Genomic DNA, 20,528 nt, shown 5'->3' on the forward strand with positions numbered 1-20,528 from the left:
AATGATGCTAGATGAATGCAAGTTCTTCCAAATGGACTAATATCTTTATGGAAATCGTCTTATTACGTATTTTTCCAAGAGGAAATGTTAGTACATAAACTTATATATTTCAACATGACACCTGCTACACGTTATAGGACAAAGAAGTAACTTGTCAAAAATTAGTTACTCGATTTGTTAAACACTTAGGGAATACTTTATTAAAGGAATTCAGTCATGCCAACAGCTTTCTGAATTTTAGTGACCTAACGTGTTTCTACTTTAGCATGGGATTCAGAAGAAGAATAAAGTTACAAATGTGCAAAGAATACATATCGTTGACCATCTTAGCTATTCCTGACGCTTTCTCACACATGTCACTCTTGTTGGAAAAACTACAAACGGCGACATTGGCAGTCTAATAATTATTTGTTTCTCGTACTTCATCAACGTCAATTTCAATGTTATCGCATGATTGTCCTTCTGTTAATAAGCGATGCTAGTATAACAATTATGTTACATCATGACGAACTTTAGATTTCAACCCATATTCCTTCTATCTAATATAAAAATAGACCTCGGACCTGCCAAAAACATAGCAGGAGGGAGGCAATGACTGACGTAATAAGCGTTGTGGGGGTACTCTGGCACTAGTTAATTGCAAACCACACATCCCTTTTCAAGGCTTTTGCGCATGTTACTGACAGCGCACTTGCGCTTCTTTCAAATACATGCGGTTCGCGAAAGCCAGATGGAGCTGTCAGAGGGAGAGGGAGAAACGTGCCGGAGCTAGCCAGGATAGCCGTGAGACTGTAAATACTTACATCGGGTGGCAGGACAAAGCTGCATGTGTCGCATTGTCCCGGACTTGACCTTTCTCCCTCGCGGCTGCCTTTACTTGAGGAGGGAGCTGAGCCCCTTTTCTCTGTAGCGCGACCCGGACACTGGCGGGGGAGCGCGAGCGCCTGCGGGGTCTGGACGCTGCTGGGGGTGGGTGGGGGAGCGCGAGCCATCCAGCCGGACAATAGAGGCTCGAGCCTCAGCTGGACACTCCAGGACAGCGCGAGCTGCCCAGCCGGACAATTAGAGCAGCAGTCTCGCTAGGGCTTCAGCGTTGTTTCATGTTTTGATTCCCCTCCCATCTCCAGTGTGCAACCGAGGCCAACTACCGGTCTGCCCGATTCTTTGAAAGACAGCGCTTGATGGATCAACCGTGAGTTTATGTTCAAATTCCGATTTATTTACGCGGTCTTTGCGCGGATAACAGTTGAGGAGCAGCACCCCGTGTACGGTTCCTGGTGCAGGTTAAAAATGAGCGATGCACAGTCGACAGAGTTTTCACTTCATTGACAGCTGGGACTTAACTGACATACTGCATTTTCCGTTTCTGCATTTCAATAGACGCGTATTGTTGTCAGCATTATTCTTCATTGTTTTAAGACATTGAGCCTTGTGCTAGTGTAATCTCTAGTGCCAGAATGAACATCGGACAGTCAGCAGGGAGAAACCTGCTGAAATGTTTGTTTCGTGAATTTGTGACCTGAGCCATTATTACGGTATTGCGTATCTGAAGAGTTTCCTTGGTTCACTTTGTTATAAATGCAAGCAATACAAACTGAACCATTTTCCTCCGCTTGGTTATTTGGGAATATTTTACAAGTGTCAGTCCAGGCGATCAATTCGAATGATTTCATTAAAAGCAGGTTTAATTCTATGCCTTTAGCATTTTGAGATAGTGTTGCTCAGCGTTGAATGTGCGTGGAGATCTGTTTTGCTTTACACAGACGAAGAAAACAAAGAAGCGTTATTTTCAGATTCGATTCCCGGTCCTTTAGATTTGTTACACTATAGCAAAAATATGTGTAACCTTCTTATGTATCCACTGTTGTATTGCTTTTAAGGTTATCTTGGAGAAAAGTGGGGTAATTCTTATTGTCTTCGAGTAAGTTTGGTGATTGAAGTGTTGTACTGTGTAAAATAATTTAATTTTTTATAGAATTCTTTATATATGATGCTGTTTTGTACAGTCGAGCTACTTGGCCATCTCATTATGAGTGGTTTAAGACTTTAAAAACTCCGGCTCAAAAATATAAAGTTTTTAGACGTTTTCACAAACTATTGAATGCCACAACGCTATGGAGACCGTACGGAGCCAATGGCTCACCTTTTTTCGTGGTACATGCCAGGCAACCTGCTGGTGTACTTTGTCAGGTTCAACACATATTTTAGAACTGCCTTCAAGCCCAAGAACATCAAAAGCTGAAATGACTAGAGCTACATTTCCTTGCTGCTCCCTTTACAGGATTCACGTCGGTTCCATCCTCCATACAACAGGAATTTAACGTAATTAAAAACAATTGAATGAAGATATTTAAAGCAATATTTTCAATTCCTAGTATCAGTTGCATGTAAGTAGTTAGTGTTTTACATTATCGTAGATAGAGGTTCCTATATAGCTTGGATACCCGATTACGGAAAGGATATTTGCGGCTGCAGATAAGTTGCATATTTGGATTTGCTCACCATTATGATGCCAGGATGATTTCAGATGGTTTAGTCACGATGAGCGAATTACAAAGGTGCATTTATGTTTGTTGCATAAAGAATGTCAAGGAAGATGTAATAGAATGATTATAATGTTGAAAGAGTTTGACAGAAATAGTAAAATATTATTGCTATTAGTAAATTGATTAAATGGTTAGGATTAATAATAGAATCGAAGAGATGAGACAAATACTTTTTAATACAAAGGGTTATCAGAGTATGGAATGTATTACTTTAACTGCTTATGAAGTTTAAACAGTCATGGTTTTTAAAACTTTTTTGGAAAAAGACATGAGTAATAGTAACACAATTGATAATTTCAAGGTTGAGCGAGCAGTGACATGACTATATAAGTTCCTACTTTGAACTGAAATTTCTATGAAGTTTTATTTTTCTCAGCACTAATCCCTGGCTATACAGTTAGAAACGAGGCTAAGGGAGAGAGAGATACTGAGTTCAGAAGTGGTCCATGAGCAAATGATGAAGGAGCCTTAGTGGGCCAAATGGCCAAACCTTGGAACAGGATTAGGCCAGTCAGCCCATGGACTCTGCTCCACCATTTGATCATGGCTTGTATGTTTCTCAACCCATTCTCCCTGTAACCCTTGATCCCCTTGTTAACCAGAAACCTATCTATCTCAAATATGTTCAATGACTGCCACAGAGGGCTGTGGAGGCAATGAGTGCCATAGATTAACAACCCTCTGGCTGTAATAATGGTAGGAAGGAGACTATCTAGGGATAGCTAAACATATAATTTTAGCTTATGTTGTGCCTCTCAAACAAAATTCACCGTGGGCGGCACGGTGGCTCAGTGGTTAGCACTGCTGCCTCACAGCGCCAGGGACCCAGGTTCAATTTCACCCTTGGGCAACTATCTGTGTGGAGTTTGCACGTTATCCCCATGTCTGCGTGAGTTTCCTCCGGGTGCTCCAGTTTCCTCCCACAGTCCAAAGATGTGCAGGGCAGGGGGATTGGCTATGTTAAATTGTCTGTAGTGTCTAGGGATGTTTAGATTAGGTGGGTTAGAAATGGGGAAATGCAGGGGTAAAGGAATGAATCAGGGTAGGATGCTCTTTGGAAGGGTGGTGTGAACTTGTTGGGCTGAATGGCCTGTTTCCACACTGTAGAAATTCTATGATTCTATGATAAGTATGGTCATGTCTTAATTCCATCAGAAGTTCATAGAGTCCAACAGGATCATTGGTACGCATTAACTGCTGTGGAATGATAACTCCTAAGAGGATATTTTGTATAACGGTTTTCCCAGATATTACAATACAGACACTTTATGCTTCATAACTTACATTTGAACTGCCCCAGTCTTTTAAAAATGTTTCTACAAACATCTTTTAATTTGCATGGTATTGTGCAGTTTTGTCTTGTACTGGCATGAATCCACTAGGCTCTTAAGCAATAGTTAAGAGTTGCAATAATTGATCTGATTGCACACTGCACCTAAGAACAGTACTAGTTAATTTTGATGTAAACATACAGGCATGCTACACTCTTAATTACATTGAGTGGCGGGAAGCAGACATCTGTATACACAAACTCAAAACCATTGATTGTTATTCACTGGCTGCTAACAGTTAATGAGACTTGTAATATAATCTCATTCACATTTTGTTACCTGTAGTCTTGTGTTGCATTGCTCTTGGCCAGTCTCTCATCTTTCAGCCTCCATTAATTTGAGCTTATCCTAAACTGTGTTTGCTATGTTCAAATTCATACCATTTTCCACATGCTTGCTAATTTCCATTGACTTCATATCCGTCAACAAATTATATAAAATTCTGATCCTCATATTCGAGTCTCTGTATGGCCTCACCCATTCTGATGCATGCATCCTACTCCAACACAAGAATTGTGTTCCACAATGCTAGACTCTTGTTTTTATATCATTGCTGGTCATGCCTTTTGGCATTTATATTTTGGATTGCTCAGTATCTTCCTTAAAAATATTCTTGTCAGCTTTCCCTGCACATTGTGTGTTAGTCTTCATGTCAACAATATGGTGCCACTATCATAGCCAGCCTCCATATCAGAAGCAGCAGAATTGCATGTGCAGCTTTAGAAACTTCTCCTTCCTTAAGGAAGGGAAGCATGTGGTTTGCTTCCTGCAGGAAACCCAGACCATTCTGCGGGCAAAGTTACATTGCTCCTGGTGTCCTGGTCTTCTGATAGGATGGTTATTTGATGATTCTACATTTTCAGCTAACATCTTTGGAGTTCAAGGAGCCTGTGTTAAGCTGTTTGCTCTAGCTCACTGTCTGCTTGGGCGTGGGCATGGATGAGGTTGCGAGACTGAAATGGCACTTTGCTTTGAATGCTGGGCATAGGGAAGCAAGCTGCTTTTTGAAGAGTTGTCCACTCTATTGAACTCCATTGAGGATAAGTGCATCTTCCTCACTGAGGATGTCAATCGTACTTCTGAAGCAAGTGACTATGGCAGTAGGCAGCTCCCCTTAGCATTGTTGGGAAAGTTGTCAAACTTGATTTAGTCCTTTTGACTCAGTGGACATCTGACATCGCTTTTACCTTCTGGAGGCCTGGAGTCAGTGTTCAGAATTGACTGTTTGTATTTCTAAGGTGTACATTTCCTGCACTCTGGTTTTCTTGCCGCAGGTTCTGTGCTTGGACCACAGTCTGTTATGGGTGGAAGTTCTGCTGTGTACTCAGCTTTGAGGATGGTTTTCCAGCATTCATTTCTGAGCAAGGAAGCTGAGAGATTAAACCTCCTTGTGGGATGTCAGCAAGATTCATGTGCCCTTTCTCAGCAGTGTGCAAAGGGGTTGACGATCCAGAAAATCCAAGTCCTGCTGGAGGCGTATGAAATGGTGAAGGGTATATTGAGAGAGTGTTAATGCTTGTATCCAGAGGTGCGTATGTAGGGTCATTGGTCAGATACCTGCAGGTTTCAGATCATGGCTCCCCTTCTTTCCACTCGCAGTGGGGTGGAGCAGAAATGTATGGGGTCCTTCAGCTGCTTGTTGATGACAGATCCCTTATCTCTGATCCAGACAGCATCAAGGCTCAAACCCTAACCTCTTACATTACTCTGTTCTCTCCATCTGTCCAACAAGGATGCTTGCTGAGTTCCATGGGAGAACCTGTCACAAGTCAGCTGGAGGAGCACTAGCATTCCAGATGCTCCCAATTAAAGCTTGCAGGCATCCTGGACCTGTTCTCCAGGGGTAAATCCCTGAGGTCGAATGGGGAGTTTCACAGGGTGTGATGGGGAAAGACTTGCATGTTGGTCCTGGAGGAATGCTTAATGGCTGGGAAGATGCCTCTTTCCTAGGGCAGGATGGTTATAACTCTGTAGCCAAAAAGGTGATCTCCACTTTGTTAAACTGGCACACAGTCTCCCTCCTCAGCATGGAGTTCAAAATCTTTGCTAGGTAATGTCTTCAGCCTTGGCACAGTGCTGGAGCACATGGTCCATTCTAACCAGTTCTATGTGGCCCTGCGACAAGCTATTTGTGATAACATCCATCTGGTCTATAACCTGATCCATCTTTCCCAGAAGAGTGGTCTATAAACTGCCTTCCTATCCCTTGATCAGGAGAAGGAGTTTGACAAGGTGGATAATTTTTTTCAATCTGTGTATTTGGGTTCAGGACAGTTGTCACCTAAATCGGACTTCTGTGTGTCACCACAGAGTGTCTAATTAAAGTTAATGGATCATTTAAGTTTATGTAGGTGATGTGCTCCTCGTAGTCATGAAACCAGCAGACCTGCAGAGGTTGTGAGTGTGCTGAGATGTAGAGGGCACCAGAGTACAGGGACCAATGGGGCGGCACGGTGGCTCAGTGGTTAGCACTGTTGCCTCACAGCGCCAGGGACCTGGGTTTGATTCCACCCTAGGGCGACTGTCTGTGTGGAGTTTGCACATTCTACCTGTGTCTGCATGGGTTTCCTCCGGGTACTCTGGTTTCCTCCCACAGTCCAAAGATGTGCAGGTTAGGTGGTTTGGCCATGCTAAATTGCCTGTAGAGTTTAAGGATGTGTGGCTTAGGAGGGTTATAGGGGGATGGGTCTGGGTGGGATGCTCCAAGGGTCGGTGTGGACTTGTTGGGCTGAAGGGCCTGTTTCCACACTGTAGGCATTCTATATTTTCAAAAAAAAAAATTCCTGACCCCTGGTTGCCCAGTAGTGGATAGACTCCTTTTCTGGAGGATCTCAGATCTTTGACCTGGAGCACCACCTCTCTCTATTTGGGAGTCTAATTTAAACCTGCTAAAGAATCCTGGCTGGTGAACTGGCAGGAGCTGGAGGCTAAACTCACCACTCACCTAGGGCGTTGGACATGACTGCTCCAAGTGTTGTCCACAAGGTGTTCCAGTGTTTGTCGTTAACCAACCAAATTGTGGTATTGTTGGTCACTTTAATCCCTTCAGTAAAGTTTGTCACATATTAAAGACGCTAATAGATTTCTTCTAGGCCAAAAGGCCATTCTGAGTTTCCTGCTTAGGAAGAGATGCCGTTCGGTTGTGTGCCATGACGATGTATTGCTTCTGTCAATTGCAAAGCTTGAATAATGGCATTCAGCTTCTGTTTGTAGATCGATCAGTCTTTGACTCAGTACAAGAATTGCCTACCTTTTGCTCTGACCTGATCTATTTGGGACTTGGTTGCCACATGTTGGGGATCACCCATGTGAAGAGTAGCAGCAATCATTTGGGAGCTGTTGCTCGGGAATCCACCATTATAGTTTTACATGCTTGGGGGAGAAAGGACCAGGTGGCTGAGGTGATCAACCTTGGGGACCCGCTGAATTTTGGAGGAGTGGGATGGACAATGCTGATGGTTGTTGCTGTGCAAGTGTTGCTTTGTGTCCATTACACAGCCACGATCATACAGAGCCTTAAAATATTGGTGAGGGGCTCAAGCATAGAATGGGCCTCTGTTTGAGCATACAGCTGTTCATGTGGAATTTCACATTGATCTCAGGGCCCAGAAACCTCTGTCAACAGATTTCAGCAGTAAAGAAGAAAACAAAATCTATTACTTGTAAACAAACTTGTACTTTTTACCAGTGGTGAAATGGATTATTAATGAGTAATATGTACACTCAGACAAACCCTCCTTGAATGTGTGCATGTTTGAATTCGTTCACAAATAGGACAAACAAGACAGATAGCAGACAGTTTTGTAGAAATATCCTGGGTGGATAGCATAGGCTAAAAGAAGCAAATTCTGTAGGTCATCAGTCCAAACCACAAGGGTGGAATGGGTTTTTTCAAAGATTCTGGTTCAGCTTGCTGGTATTTTATCTTGCTGTTTTGGCAGAGGCTTCCAGTGAGAAATATCCCTAGGGCAAATTGAGGTGGCCACACAGGGCTGGGATTATAGGCACCTGGAGACTCAAAGACCTTCAGTTGTGAAATGAAAAGGAAAGCTGCATGGAGAGTGATGGGGAAAGGGGTGTGTGGCCGCACAGTAAGATTTACCCAATCGGTAAGAGGCCCTGAATGATGGGATTTACTGTGGGCCCTGCACAACCATAGGATGGAGGCCCACCCTTGCACCAGTGGAGAGTTCTCTACTTTATTGTTGGAGACCTGGGAGTAGAGGGTGTGCCTACGACGGTTCTGTCCAATCATATCATATGTTTAGTAGCCCCATGGATTCTTAGGCTGCCTATAATTTGTGCGGCCTCTATCTCATTCTTGTTAAACAACTTTAATTCTATTCTTCAGTGTAATATTCTTCTCCCAAGTGATGTGGAAGTTGAATGAAAAAGACTCTTTGATTAGATCTTCAAGACTTAAGTGAATGCCCTGGGGTGTTGTGAGCACTATTACCAACATGGTTCCATCAGTCTTATCAAAACTATCTCCTACCTTTTCAATTAGAAACAACTCTGACACAGAAGTTTTCTATCAGTTTCAGTGTCAACAACCAGGCATCAAACCTATAAAAATGTGAAACATAAGTTCCAGCATACTTCAAGCAATAAGCAGAATATTTGGTGGAACACAAAAGCTGATGAGCTGCAAAATCTAGCTGAGAGGCATCATTATCCATTTTTTTTTTCAATGTATTGAAAACATATATTACCTATCCCCCATTAACTTTTTCAGCAGTTTGGATTAGAGCAGTGAATTTATCACTGATAAGAAAGCTGTAATGGAAAAGGTGACGTAAGCACTTCCCCAAGCTCTTCAACACAGACGACTGTGTCTAAGCAGAGAAGGAAGAAAAGATGTGGCAACTACCAATGAATATATCTTTCTAATACATATTAGATCCTTTTTTAAAAGTCCTATTCATATGTCTGCTAGAAATCTACTTTTTTTTTTTTGATGAATAACTAGATGATTTTTGAGACTAACTGCAGGATAGCCGATTATTGTTTTTAGCAAGAAAACTGCAGAGAACATCATCAGGATCTTTGTGTGTGATAGGGTTACATATGACTCTGTCTCTGTCAGAAGCTTCAGCTAGGTCTGTCTAGTCAATGGTATTTGCTGTCGAAACTAGGCTGCTTGAAAAATGTGGTCAAAAACCTGCGTTGACTAGACGATAACATGGATGGACATGTTTTCACCTCTGGGGAGATGTCTGATGCCTTCGCCTTTGTGGTGACTAGTAGTATAAAGCATGGATATGCCAAAGCTCTCAAATCTTCAGTCACTTATTGGCTACGTTGCTTAAGTGAGGTGTTGGAAACATGCCTAGAGGCATCTACATTAAGTTCTGTTCATGGAAGATCTTCAATCTCAACAGACAGAGTCTTCTCCAAAGTCTCTGAGGCAGTTATCAGTGAAATTCTGTATGCAGATAACTGTGCTACAGTCTAAAAGTCTTGCCTGTTGCAAGAAATTATGGCACACAAGTTTTTTGAGTACTTTGGTCTGTAAATCAGTGTCTCTAAGAGTGAGGTTATGTTTCAGCTGGCACCAGGCACATGCTATGAAGCACCAGACATTGATGGCACCCAGCCCAAAGTTAGTGCAGAATTTTTCCGACCTTTGGTAGTATGTTCTTTAGGGATTGCCATAGTGAAAGAAGATATTAGTGGATGCATCTGGAAAGGGGGTTCTGCCGACAGCCAATGCCAACATTTATGTCTAGAAACTGTGTGGCATTAAGCTGAAGGCCAAAATGAAACTGTAACAAACCATTGTCCCTATCATCCTGATGTACGGTGCAGAATCCTGTTCGCTATAGGCATTGAATCAAAACTGTGGAATGCTGTATCAAAGACACAGATCCCTCATAATGAGAATGATAATGATAATGACACAATCACAACAACAAGGACCTCCATTATGCTGAGCTCAACAGCGTGGAGACCAGCCACCTGAAAATTCAACTTGTCAGAGGGAGGCCATACTAAACAAATCTAGTGAAATTTTTCAAGGAGGTGACCAAGTGTTTGGGTGAGGGTGTGGCAGTTGATGCAGTTTATATGGATTTCAGCAAGGCCTTTGACAAGAAGGTAAAATTCTTTGAAGAAGGTAGAAGCTCATTGGATCCACAATAATTTGGCAATATGGATCCAAAATTGGTTTAGTGACAAGAGACAGAGGGTCGTGGTAGAAAGCTGTTTGTGTAACTGGAACATTGTGTGCAGTAGCAGACCACAGGGATGAGTGCTGGGTGCCCTATTGTTTGTGATATTCATAATTTATGTGGATGAGGAGGTTTTGGGGTGGGGGGCTGGTTAGGATGATAAGTAAATTTGTGGGTGACAAAGATTGGCTGAGTGGTTGACAGGAAGAAAGTGTTAGGTTACAGGAGGACATAAATAGATTCTGCAGATCAGTGGTAGGTCGAATTTGGTGGTTAGCACTGCTGCCTCACCACCACCATCATGCGACTGTCTGTGACAAGTTTGCATGTTCTCTGTGTTTGTGTAGGTTTCCTCCAGGTGCTCGGGTTTCCTCCCACAGTCCAAAAATGTGCAGGTTAGGTGGACTGGCTGTGCTAAAATGCCCAATAGTGTCCAGGGATGTGCAGGCTATATGGATTAGCTATGGGGAGTGCAGGGTTACAGGGATAGTGTAGGGAGTTTGGTCAGGGTGGGTTGCTGTTCGGAGGTTTCGTATGGACTCAATGGGCCAAATGGTCTGCTTCTACACTGTAGGGATTCTATGATTCTATGAAATGTCGGTGATGCACTTTGGCAGAATGAGTACTCCCTTGTCTTGCTCTATGAATGGCAAGATGCCAGGAAGTTCAGAGAAAGAGAGGGATGTTGGGCACTTGTCCACAGAACCCTAAAGTTAGCAGGACATGTTAATAGTGTAAACGCAAGCGTCCTGTATACTGCCTTATCAGTAGTGGGATAGATTATACAACCAGGGAGGTCATGTTGGTGCTATTACTAACCTTTTTTTTTAATTAGGCTACAGCTGGAATACTGTGTGCAGTTCTAGTTACTGTACTGTACAAAGGATGTGATTGCATTGTAGGGGTTGCAAAGGAGATTCATCAGGATGGTGCCTTGGATGGAGAATTTTGGCTTGAAGAGAAGCTGGATAAGCTTGGGTCCTTTTCTTTGGAGCAGAGGAGGTTAAAGGGGGGACCCAATAGAGGTGTATAAGATTGAGGGGCATAGACAGGGTGAGTAGAAAGCTGCTTGTTCCACTTAACTGATGGGTCAGTAATAAAGCAGCATAATTTTAAAGTGAAAGGTAGGAGGTTTAGAGGTCATATGAGGAAAGAATGCTTCCACCAGAGAGTGGGGGGTCTACTATGCACTGCTTGGAAGGGTAGTTGAGGTGGGAAACCTCCAACGGTTTTACTTGGATGAACACTCGAAGTGTCATAACGTTCAAGACAATGGGACTAGCGTAGGTGGCATATTTTTGAGTCTGTACCACCAATGGGCCAAAGGACCTCTTTTCTGTACTATATGATTCGGTGATTATCTGACTTGGATGGGTAAGTTATGAGTGACTACAGAATCCCCAAGTAGCTGTCTTCTATGGGGAATTGACTTGGGACAAATGATCCAAGAATATGCTAAAAATTAACTTCATGAACTTGTGCATTGTAGACAATCTCTTGGGGAAAATATGGTGGCTCACTGGTCCATGCAAAGCCAAGCATAGAAGCTTTTTCAGTATGTTTTAGACAAAACCGAAGATGACCTTTGGTGTGCGTCTGGCCACTTACTTTTCTACAGACAAAGATGAAATCGGTTTCTGTAATAGGATCGATTAGACTTCATGTTAGTCGGCTCCAGCTATTATATGCTTAAAATGATGAAAGATGTCTTCTATGAGAGGGCCAAATTGGTAATATCCCAGAGAAAAGGCAGAGGTGGTACACCTGCAGAAGATCCTTCCCACCTCCAAGTAACAAAAAGGACATGAAATACTAGTTCTGTGAAAGTCCATGTTAATTCTACATTAGACTCTTCAGTCCTGAAGGACCTATGGAAGATGACAAAATCTCCTACAGCTTGGACATATTTGAACAATGACAAATCAACTACTATGTAGACCCCGTCTTAATACACATAGGTGGAATGTCGATAATTAAGGGAAGGGATAATTGGTGAGCCCTCCTTGGTATAGATTGTGATGGAAGCGACAGAATTTGGATAAATTGAACCTTAGTGGATGGATTGGGTGCAAAACCAGTGCACCAGATACACTCAATTCAGCATGCCATGGACTTACGGCGCTAAAATGGCAGAGAGAGCATGAATTAATGGGAGAGAATTAGGGCTTTGCTGGGACAACATCATCAAAGGTACGAGTGAAGGACTGGTTGAGGAAGATTTAATAACTTAAGTGAATCAAGAATGAAATGTTGGTTGTGAGTTTTAAAAGTTCGATTATAAATGAAATCACTAAAGGTAATCCCACTTTTGAAAACACAGCAATGTTGAATGACAATAAGGTGATGCTGTATTCCAGTAGATGTGCACTGTGAAAATTTGAACATCCTATACAAGTATTGATTTGTAGTTCAAAATCTCTGAGGTAATACGGTGGTAATTTACAAAGTAGTACAGACTGAAAAGTGCTCCCAGAAGTCATTTACTAGGTGTAGTACAGTTCTGGTACCTCAATTTCTTGTTTTGGCATTCAGTGTGTCTCCATGGTTGCATATGTTAAAGTCAGTGCTCAATATATGATGCTTTTATGGCTCTGACTGACCTTCTCCCCTAACTACTGATTTCACCCCACCCCTTCCCTCTCCAATGGGGACATCTCACCACCACTCTTACACCTGCATCCTCAAAACTGTATTTCCATTCATATCCATTATACTCCATTGCTCCCCCCACCTTCATCCATTGAATCCACATTTTTAGCGTATCAATTTTCATGGTTTTTCTGAATAGAATAGCCTTTTTAACTTTGTTTTTTCAGGACTTTTCAAATGGGTAAGGGGAGCCAGATGTAACTTGGATGTTAAACTTTTTTGTCCGTTGTGAATTTTTGCCCATACGTTTTTTTTATATATTTCACTAAATGAACATGTTTTGATTATGTTGTACTGTTGTTACACTTAATTATATTGCATGATGGGTTGTTAACAAATATGAAGAGTGCTTTCCTATGTAGATCAGTACTGTTGTTGGAAACTGGAGGGGCACTTAACAGGAACAACAATGTAGTCTGATTTATTAATGCAGTGTGATGAAGTATATCTTCTGATTCCAAAAGGAATTGCAAGTAATGTGAAATTATTGGTGGAATGATAAAGCTAACTTGAGTTAACACTGTGTATGTTATGTTCAACAGTACCATGGTAATGAAGTCAAAATGTGTTTGAATAAATATTACTGTTTAGACTAGCAAATCCAAAGCTTAAATGACCCTGGTTTAAGTGTAAGTATAGCACTGGATTGTTACCATATCACCAGCATTCCAGTCCCATCAATTTCTTCACAAAATAAAACACCAGAGATTGATGGAAAAGCTCAGCAGGTCTGGCAGTACCTGTGCAGAGTAATCGAAGTTAATGTTTCAGGTCCAGTGACCCTTCCCATCTTTTTTTTTTTTTGTTAGGCCCTCTCATAGACATATTTCACTTTTCATCATTTTAGCATATAATAGCTGGAGCCAACTAACATGAAGTCTAATCGATCCTATTACAGAAACCGATTTCATTTCTGTCTGTAGAAAAGTAAGTGGCCAGACGCATACCAAAGGTCATCTTCGGTTTTGTCTAAAATTCAAAGCATCGTTACAACTGCTTCAGTTACGCATGACAGCTAGCACTTCAAGTTTACATTGAAACTGGACATACACATTATGTTACATGATATTAAGTAGCACTATTTCAAACACTTCATTCTTGTGATGCATTTTGCTATTCAGTTTAATCTTGTGCTATGCAATTGGTTGTTATAAAACTGTGGCCAGAAACACCATGAATATAGCTGAGTAAATTATATTCTTGTATTACACTTTGAAATGACAGACAGTGATTTTATTACTGCTGTAGAGAATGAACCACTTCTGGTGACTTAAGTGAATGCACAATTTCTCAAATGAGCTTTGAGAATAAATGCTATCCTTATGTTCTTGTGAAAATTCCTGTTTAATGTTGATTTAGAATTACACTATATTTTATACATAATTCAGCTATGCGTAGCAATTGAAGTTTAACTCTGCAATGTTTTTATATAATATCCTGGAATTCCAACTGAGTTTATTAATAATGAAACAACCAGTCTGTTTAGCACTTTCCATTATCTTTCATCTATAAGCCCAAATGAACAGTTATGGGAAATTTATTATTGGGAATATTGTTTTTGCAGCATTTTTTGTTTCAAATCCATTTTCCACAATCTCAAGATCATTATTACTTTAATGACTTTACAAGATGTAAAGTTAATCAGGGTTTTAGTGTCTGTTACAAAAGCAAGATACTATGGATCTTGAAATCTGAAATAATTTTTGTCTCTTGTATTCTTGGTCACTTTCAAAAGGAATAATACAAATTTCTGTTGTGTGAGTGCATTTTATATATTTGTGTCTGCAAATTGACCATCTGTGTAGATACTGCAACATTTGTGAAGAGCTAAAGTACTACAGATTATGTTTTTGAGCAATGGCAAATACCCAGGAAATGAATGAGCTGAACAAAAATGGACAGTTTCCAGGTCAAACAGATGTAACAAGCACTTGCAGAACAAATGTATTACTATTTTAGCATGAAAAAAATCCACTTTGTTTTGAAACCACACTGGTTGAAACTGGTTCGTGTGTATGATGGAATAGTTGCTAGGTTGTTGGAGACGGCCTGGACTGATAATTTAGAGACATGGGTGGAATTTATGACTCTCTCATACTCCCACCCAATCTGAATGGTAAGTAATTAAAGGTGGAAATGTGGCCATAAACGTTAGTGCCACTGTTTCTGCTGTCTATTTGTCCCTCAATTTCAATTTTACCAGTGGTGGAAAAGCAATTTCCTGTATAGCAATTGAGGACCTTAAGGGCCTTTTTCCCATTGTTGATCAAATTTTGCCCATGGTGTGGGGAGCTGACATGATATATTCATGTAAAACCTGGCAGACTGTATGCTGGACAAGCAAGTTGACAAATGCTTGCCTATCAAGTTGCCAATAAAGTTATTTAACCATGTTGTCTTTATCCTCCCAACCACAGCCCTGTCTATGCTGGACCCCAGGCCCCCTTGGAGCCTGCCAGTCTGATTCTAACAATTAAAAACTTGCTTTCATCTGGTGATTACCACAGCTCCCTTTCTTTTGCATAGTAATCAGTACAGTTATAGTGCAATACATTACGACAGGGTTTATTCTGTGTGAGAGTGAACCATGAAGTGGTGACTTCAACCAATGTTGTCATGGACATGTATCTGTGATGGTGTTTACCAAGGTATCTAAGGTGAGGTAATTTTTGCCTAGTTTTGGTTCCTGTGTCAGCTGCTCTTTATCAGATCTAGTGGCTATAGCCATACAAAATTGGCTAACTTAATCAGTAATTTGTAGTTGAACTACCCTTTGTGGATAGGCATTGAAGTCCCTTACCCAGAATACATCCGATCCTTTGTTATTCATAGTGCTACTTTTTAAAAATTTCATTTGTGGGATCTAGTTGTTGCTGGCTGGCCAGCATTTATTGCCTCTCCCCAGTTTCCCTTGAAGGTGGTAGTGAGCTGCCTTCTTGAATCGCTGCAGCCCACCTGCTGTGGGTTGACCCACAATGTCATTAGGGAGGGAATTCCAGGATTTTGACCCAGTGACAGTGAATGAATGGTGATGTATTTCCAAGTCAAGATGGTGAGTAGCTTAGAAGGGAACCTGAAGGTGGTGGTGTTCCCAGTGGTCATGGGTTTAGAAGGTGCTGTCTGAGCATCTTTGGTGAATTTCTGCAGTGCATCTTGCAGATAGTACACACTGATGCTACTGAGCGTCAATCAAGTGGCTGCTTTGTCATGGATGGTGTCACGCTTCTAGAGTGTTTTGGACTGCACTCATTCAGGCAAGTGTGGCGTATTCCATCGCACTCCTAACTTAGCCTGTCCGCCATCTACAAGACATTTCAGGAGTCAGGAGGTGAGTTACTTGCTGCAGTATTCCTAGCTTCTGACCTGCTGTTGTAGCCACTGTTTGTGGTGAGTCCAGTTGAGTTTCTAGTAAGTGATAACCCCCAGGATATTGACAATGGGGGATTCAGTGATGGTAACACAGTTGAATGCCAAGGGGAAGTGGTTAGATTGTCTCTTATTGGTGATGGTCGTTTGTGTGGCACGAGTGTTACTTGCCACTTGTCAGCCCAAACCTGGATATTGTTCAGATCTTGTTGCATTTGAACATGGATTGCTTCAAAATCTGAGGAGTGGTGAATAGTGCTGAATATTGTGCAATAATTGGTGAACATCCCCACTTCTGACCTGACCTTATGATGGGAGGAAGGTCATTGAAGCAGCTGAAGATGGTTGGGCCGAGGACACTACACTGAGGAACTCCTGCAGAAATGTCCTGGAGCTGAGATGACTGACCTCCAATCATGACCATCTACCTATGTTCGGGTATGACTTCAACCACCAGAGAGTTTGGCCCTGATACCCATTGATTCCAGTTTTGCCAGGGCTCCTTGATGCCCCATTTGGTCGAATGCAGTCTTGATGTCAAGGGCTATCACTCTCCCCTCAACTCTGGAACTCAACTCTTTTTTTTGTCCGTGTTTGATCCGAGGCTGTAATGAGGTTAGAAGCTGAGTGGCTCTGGTGGAACCCAAACTGGGCGACACTGAGCAGGTGCTGCTTGATAGCACTGTTAATGACACCTCCCATCACTTTCCTGATGATTCAGAGTAGACTGATGGGGCGGTAATTGGCCGGGTTGGATTTTTCCTGCTTTTTATGTAATTGACTTACTTAGGCAATTTTCCATATTGTCGAGTAGATGCCAGTGTTGTAACTGTACCGGAACAGCTTGGCTAGGGTTATGGCAAGTTCTGATGGAGACTTGTGCTCACTATTGCTGGAATGTTCTCTGTGCCCGTAGCCTTTGCAGTATCCAGTGTCTCCAACTGTTTCTTGGTATGACAAGGAGTGAATCGAGTTGTTTGAAGACTGGTATCTGTAATGCTGGGGACCACTGGAGGAAGCCAAGATGTATCATTCACATGGCACTTCTGGATGAAGATTGCTGCGAATGCTTCAGCATTATCTTTTGCTCTGATGTACTGGGCTCTTCCATCATTGCGGATGAGGATATGTGTGGAGCCGCCTCCTCGAGTGAGTTGTTTAATTGTCCACCAGCATTCATGACTGGATGTGGCAGGACTGCAGAGCTTAGATCTGATCTGTTGGTTGTGGGATCGCTTAGCTCTGTCTATCACTTGCTGGTTTTGCTGTTTTGGCATGCAAGTAGTCCTGTTTTGGTGACTTCACTAGGTTGACAGCACATCCCTCAAGTATGCCTGCTGCTGCTCCTGGCATGCTGTCCTGCACTCTCCATTGTACCAGGGTTGATCCCCTGGCTTCAGGGTACTAGTTGAATGGGGGATACGCTGGGCCATGAGGTAACAGATTGTGAGTACAATTCTGCTGCTGTTGATGGCTCAGTGTTTCATGGATGCCCAGTCTTGAGTTGCTGGATTTGTTCAAAGTCTGTCCTGTTTAGCACAGTGATAATGCCACACAATACAATGGAGGTTATTCTTAATGTGAAGGTAGGACTTTGTCTTCACAAGGACTGTGTAGTGGTTGCGCTTACTGCTACTGTCATGGACAGATGCATCTGCAGTTGGCAGATGGGTAAAGATATGGTCAAGTTTGTTTTCCTTCTTTGGTTCCCTCTCCACTTGCTGCAGACCCAGTCTAGTAACTATGTCCTTGAGGACCCGAACAGCTTGATCAGCAGTACTGCTGCTGAGCCATTCTTGGTGGTGGTCATTGAAATCCCCCTCCCAGAGTACATTTTGTGCCCTTTTTGTCCTCAGTACTTCTCCTACATGTTGCTCAACATGGAGTACCAATTCATCAGTTGAGGGAGGATGGTACGTGATAACCAGCAGGAGCTTTCTTTGCCCATGTTTAACCTGAAGCCACGAGACTGTGGGGTCTGGAGTCAATGTTGACAACTTCCAGGACAACTCCCTCTTGACTGTGTATAGCACTGTGCAGACACCTCTGCCAGGTTTGTCCTGCTGGTGGGACAGGATACATCCAGGTGATGGTTGTTCCTGGGACATTATTTGGAAGGTATGATTCCACGAGTATGACTATCAGGCTGTTGCTTGACCAGTCTGAGACTGCTCTCCCAATTTTGGCACTAGCCCCCAGATGTTAGTAAGGACGAACCTGCAGGGTCAACAGGGCTGTTTCTGCTGTTGTCTTTTCCGGTGCCTAGGTTGATGCTAGGTGATTGCCATGTAGTGATTGGTACAACTAGTTTGCTAGGCCATTTCTGAGGACAGTTGAAAATAAACCACGTTGCTGTGGGCCTGGAGTCATCACCTGTAGGCCAGACCAAGTGAGGATGGTAGATTTCCTTCCCTGAAGCTTTCAACCTTTTCTCCTTCCAAGCTAAACAGCATGCTAAAATAGAGCTATCCCACAGCTGGTAATCAGATCAATGTTTTTAAGCCCTGCCACATCCAGTCATGAATGGAACAGCTAACAGGAGGAGGAAGCTCCCTGAACATCCTCATCCTTAATCAAGGTAGAGCGAAAATGTGAGTGCAAAATCCAAGACTGAACAGTTTGCAACCATCTTTAGCCAGAAGTGCAAAGAAGATGATCCATCTCCGTCTTCTCCTGAGATCCCCATCATCGCAAATTCCAGCCTTCAACCAACTTGATCCACTCCATATGACATCAAGAAATGGCAGAGGGCTCTGGGATACAGCAGAGGCAAAAATACAGGTTATAATGCTGAAGATTTGTGCTGTATTACTGAATCTTTTGGTCAAACCACTTCAAAATAGCAGCAATATTGATTATCATTCAAACAAAGTGAAAATTTGGTCCGTAAGTTCCGTCCACAAAGTATAAGACAAACACAATCCAGCTACTTTAATGCCACATAAGTCTACTCAATCATCAGCAAAGTAATAGTTTTCACTAATAATGCTATCAGTTACTCAAGAATAACCTACACACTGATGCCCAGTCTAGACTTAGAAGACCATTCAACTGCAGATACCATTATAGTTTAGGTATAAGTATAGATAAAAGAGCTGAGTCCCAGAGGTGAGGATAAAAACAGCAAGTCAAGTGGTGTTATAACAGTGTTGTCAGGAAGGAACGGTCTTCATCAAAGGTATCAGAGTAACATGACAGTAAAACCGTAAATTGATTGCTAACACTGTTGGAAAGTGTCTTTATATAGCTAAAATTAGAGAAAATACATATAAATAAACCCTTGAGTAACTGCCTTTATTCTTAAGAGGCACAGCAGAAGTAAGATGTTCTACTGATCTATTTTTGTGGTGATAAGATTTATTTTATTACTAAATAGTATATCAATTGGTAAGGCATTCATTACAAAAACCATTTGAGAAAATAATCAATTAGCTGGTTGGAGAGGATTGAGAAGGAGCAAGAGCTGAGCAGAAAATATAAAACACCCAGTTAGAGCAGAGCACAAGCAGAGTTTGAAACGTGACATCAGGAATAAAAGATATCAAGGTGTAGAGCTGGATGAACACAGCAGGCCGAGGAGCAGGAAGGCTGACGTTTCGGGCCTAGACCCTTCCTCAGAAATGGGGGAGGGGAAGGAGGTTCTGAAATAAATAGGGAGAGAGGGGGAGGTGGATAGAAGACGGATAGAGAAGATAGTTGGAGAGGAGACAGACAGGTCAAAGAGGCGGGGATGGAGCCAGTAAAGGTGAGTATAGGTGGGGAGTTAGGGAGGACGGACAGGTCAAGGGGGCGGGATGAGGTTGGTAGGTAGGAGATGAGGGTGGGGCTTGAGGTGGGAGGAAGGACAGGTTAGGGAGGCGGGGATGAGCTGGGCTGGTTTTGGGATGCGGTTGGGGGAGGGGAGATTTTGAAGCTTGTGAAGGTCCACATTGATACCATTGGGCTGCAGGGTTCCCAAGCAGAATATGAGTTGCTGTTCCTGCAACCTTCGGGTGGCATCGTTGTGGCACTGCTGGAGGCCCAGGATGGACATATCGTCTGAGGAATGGGAGGGGGAGTTGAAATGTTTCGCAACTGGAAGGTGCAGTTGTTTATTGCGAACCGAGCGTAGGTGTTTTGCAAAGCGGTCCCCAAGCCTCCGCTTGGTTTCCCCGATGTAGAGGAGGCCACAACGGGAACAGCGGATACAGTATACCACGTTAGCAGATGTGCAGGTGAACATCTTGATGTGGAAAGTCTTCTTGGGGCCTGGGATGGGGATGGGGGTGAGGGGGGAGGTGTAGGGGCAGGTGTAGCACTTCCTGCAGTTGCTGCAGGAGAGAGTGGTCCCTCTGGAAAGCAGATAAGGGTGAGGAGGGAAAAATGTCTTTGGTGGTGGGGTCGGATTGCAGATGGCGGAAGTGTCGGAGGATGATGCGTTGGATCCGGAGGTTGGTGGGGTGGTACGTGAGGACGAGGGGGATTCT

General features: G+C 42.7%; 1 protein-coding gene across 2 annotated transcripts in view; it reads left to right on the forward strand.

Annotated features, from left to right (window-relative positions):
- The first annotated feature begins 668 nt into the window (after positions 1-668).
- Positions 669-20,528, forward strand: part of pde4ba (phosphodiesterase 4B, cAMP-specific a) — a 547,072-nt gene continuing 527,212 nt past the window's right edge. For both annotated transcript variants that reach the window (XM_048601743.1, XM_048601742.1), the window contains exon 1: positions 669-1,192. The gene's annotated coding sequence lies outside the window, so the exon portion shown is untranslated. The remainder of the gene's footprint in view (positions 1,193-20,528) is intronic.

The sequence above is a fragment of the Rhincodon typus genome, chromosome 10 (assembly GCF_021869965.1).
Source record: "Rhincodon typus isolate 14 chromosome 10, sRhiTyp1.1, whole genome shotgun sequence".
NCBI classification, from domain to species: Eukaryota; Metazoa; Chordata; class Chondrichthyes; order Orectolobiformes; family Rhincodontidae; genus Rhincodon; species Rhincodon typus.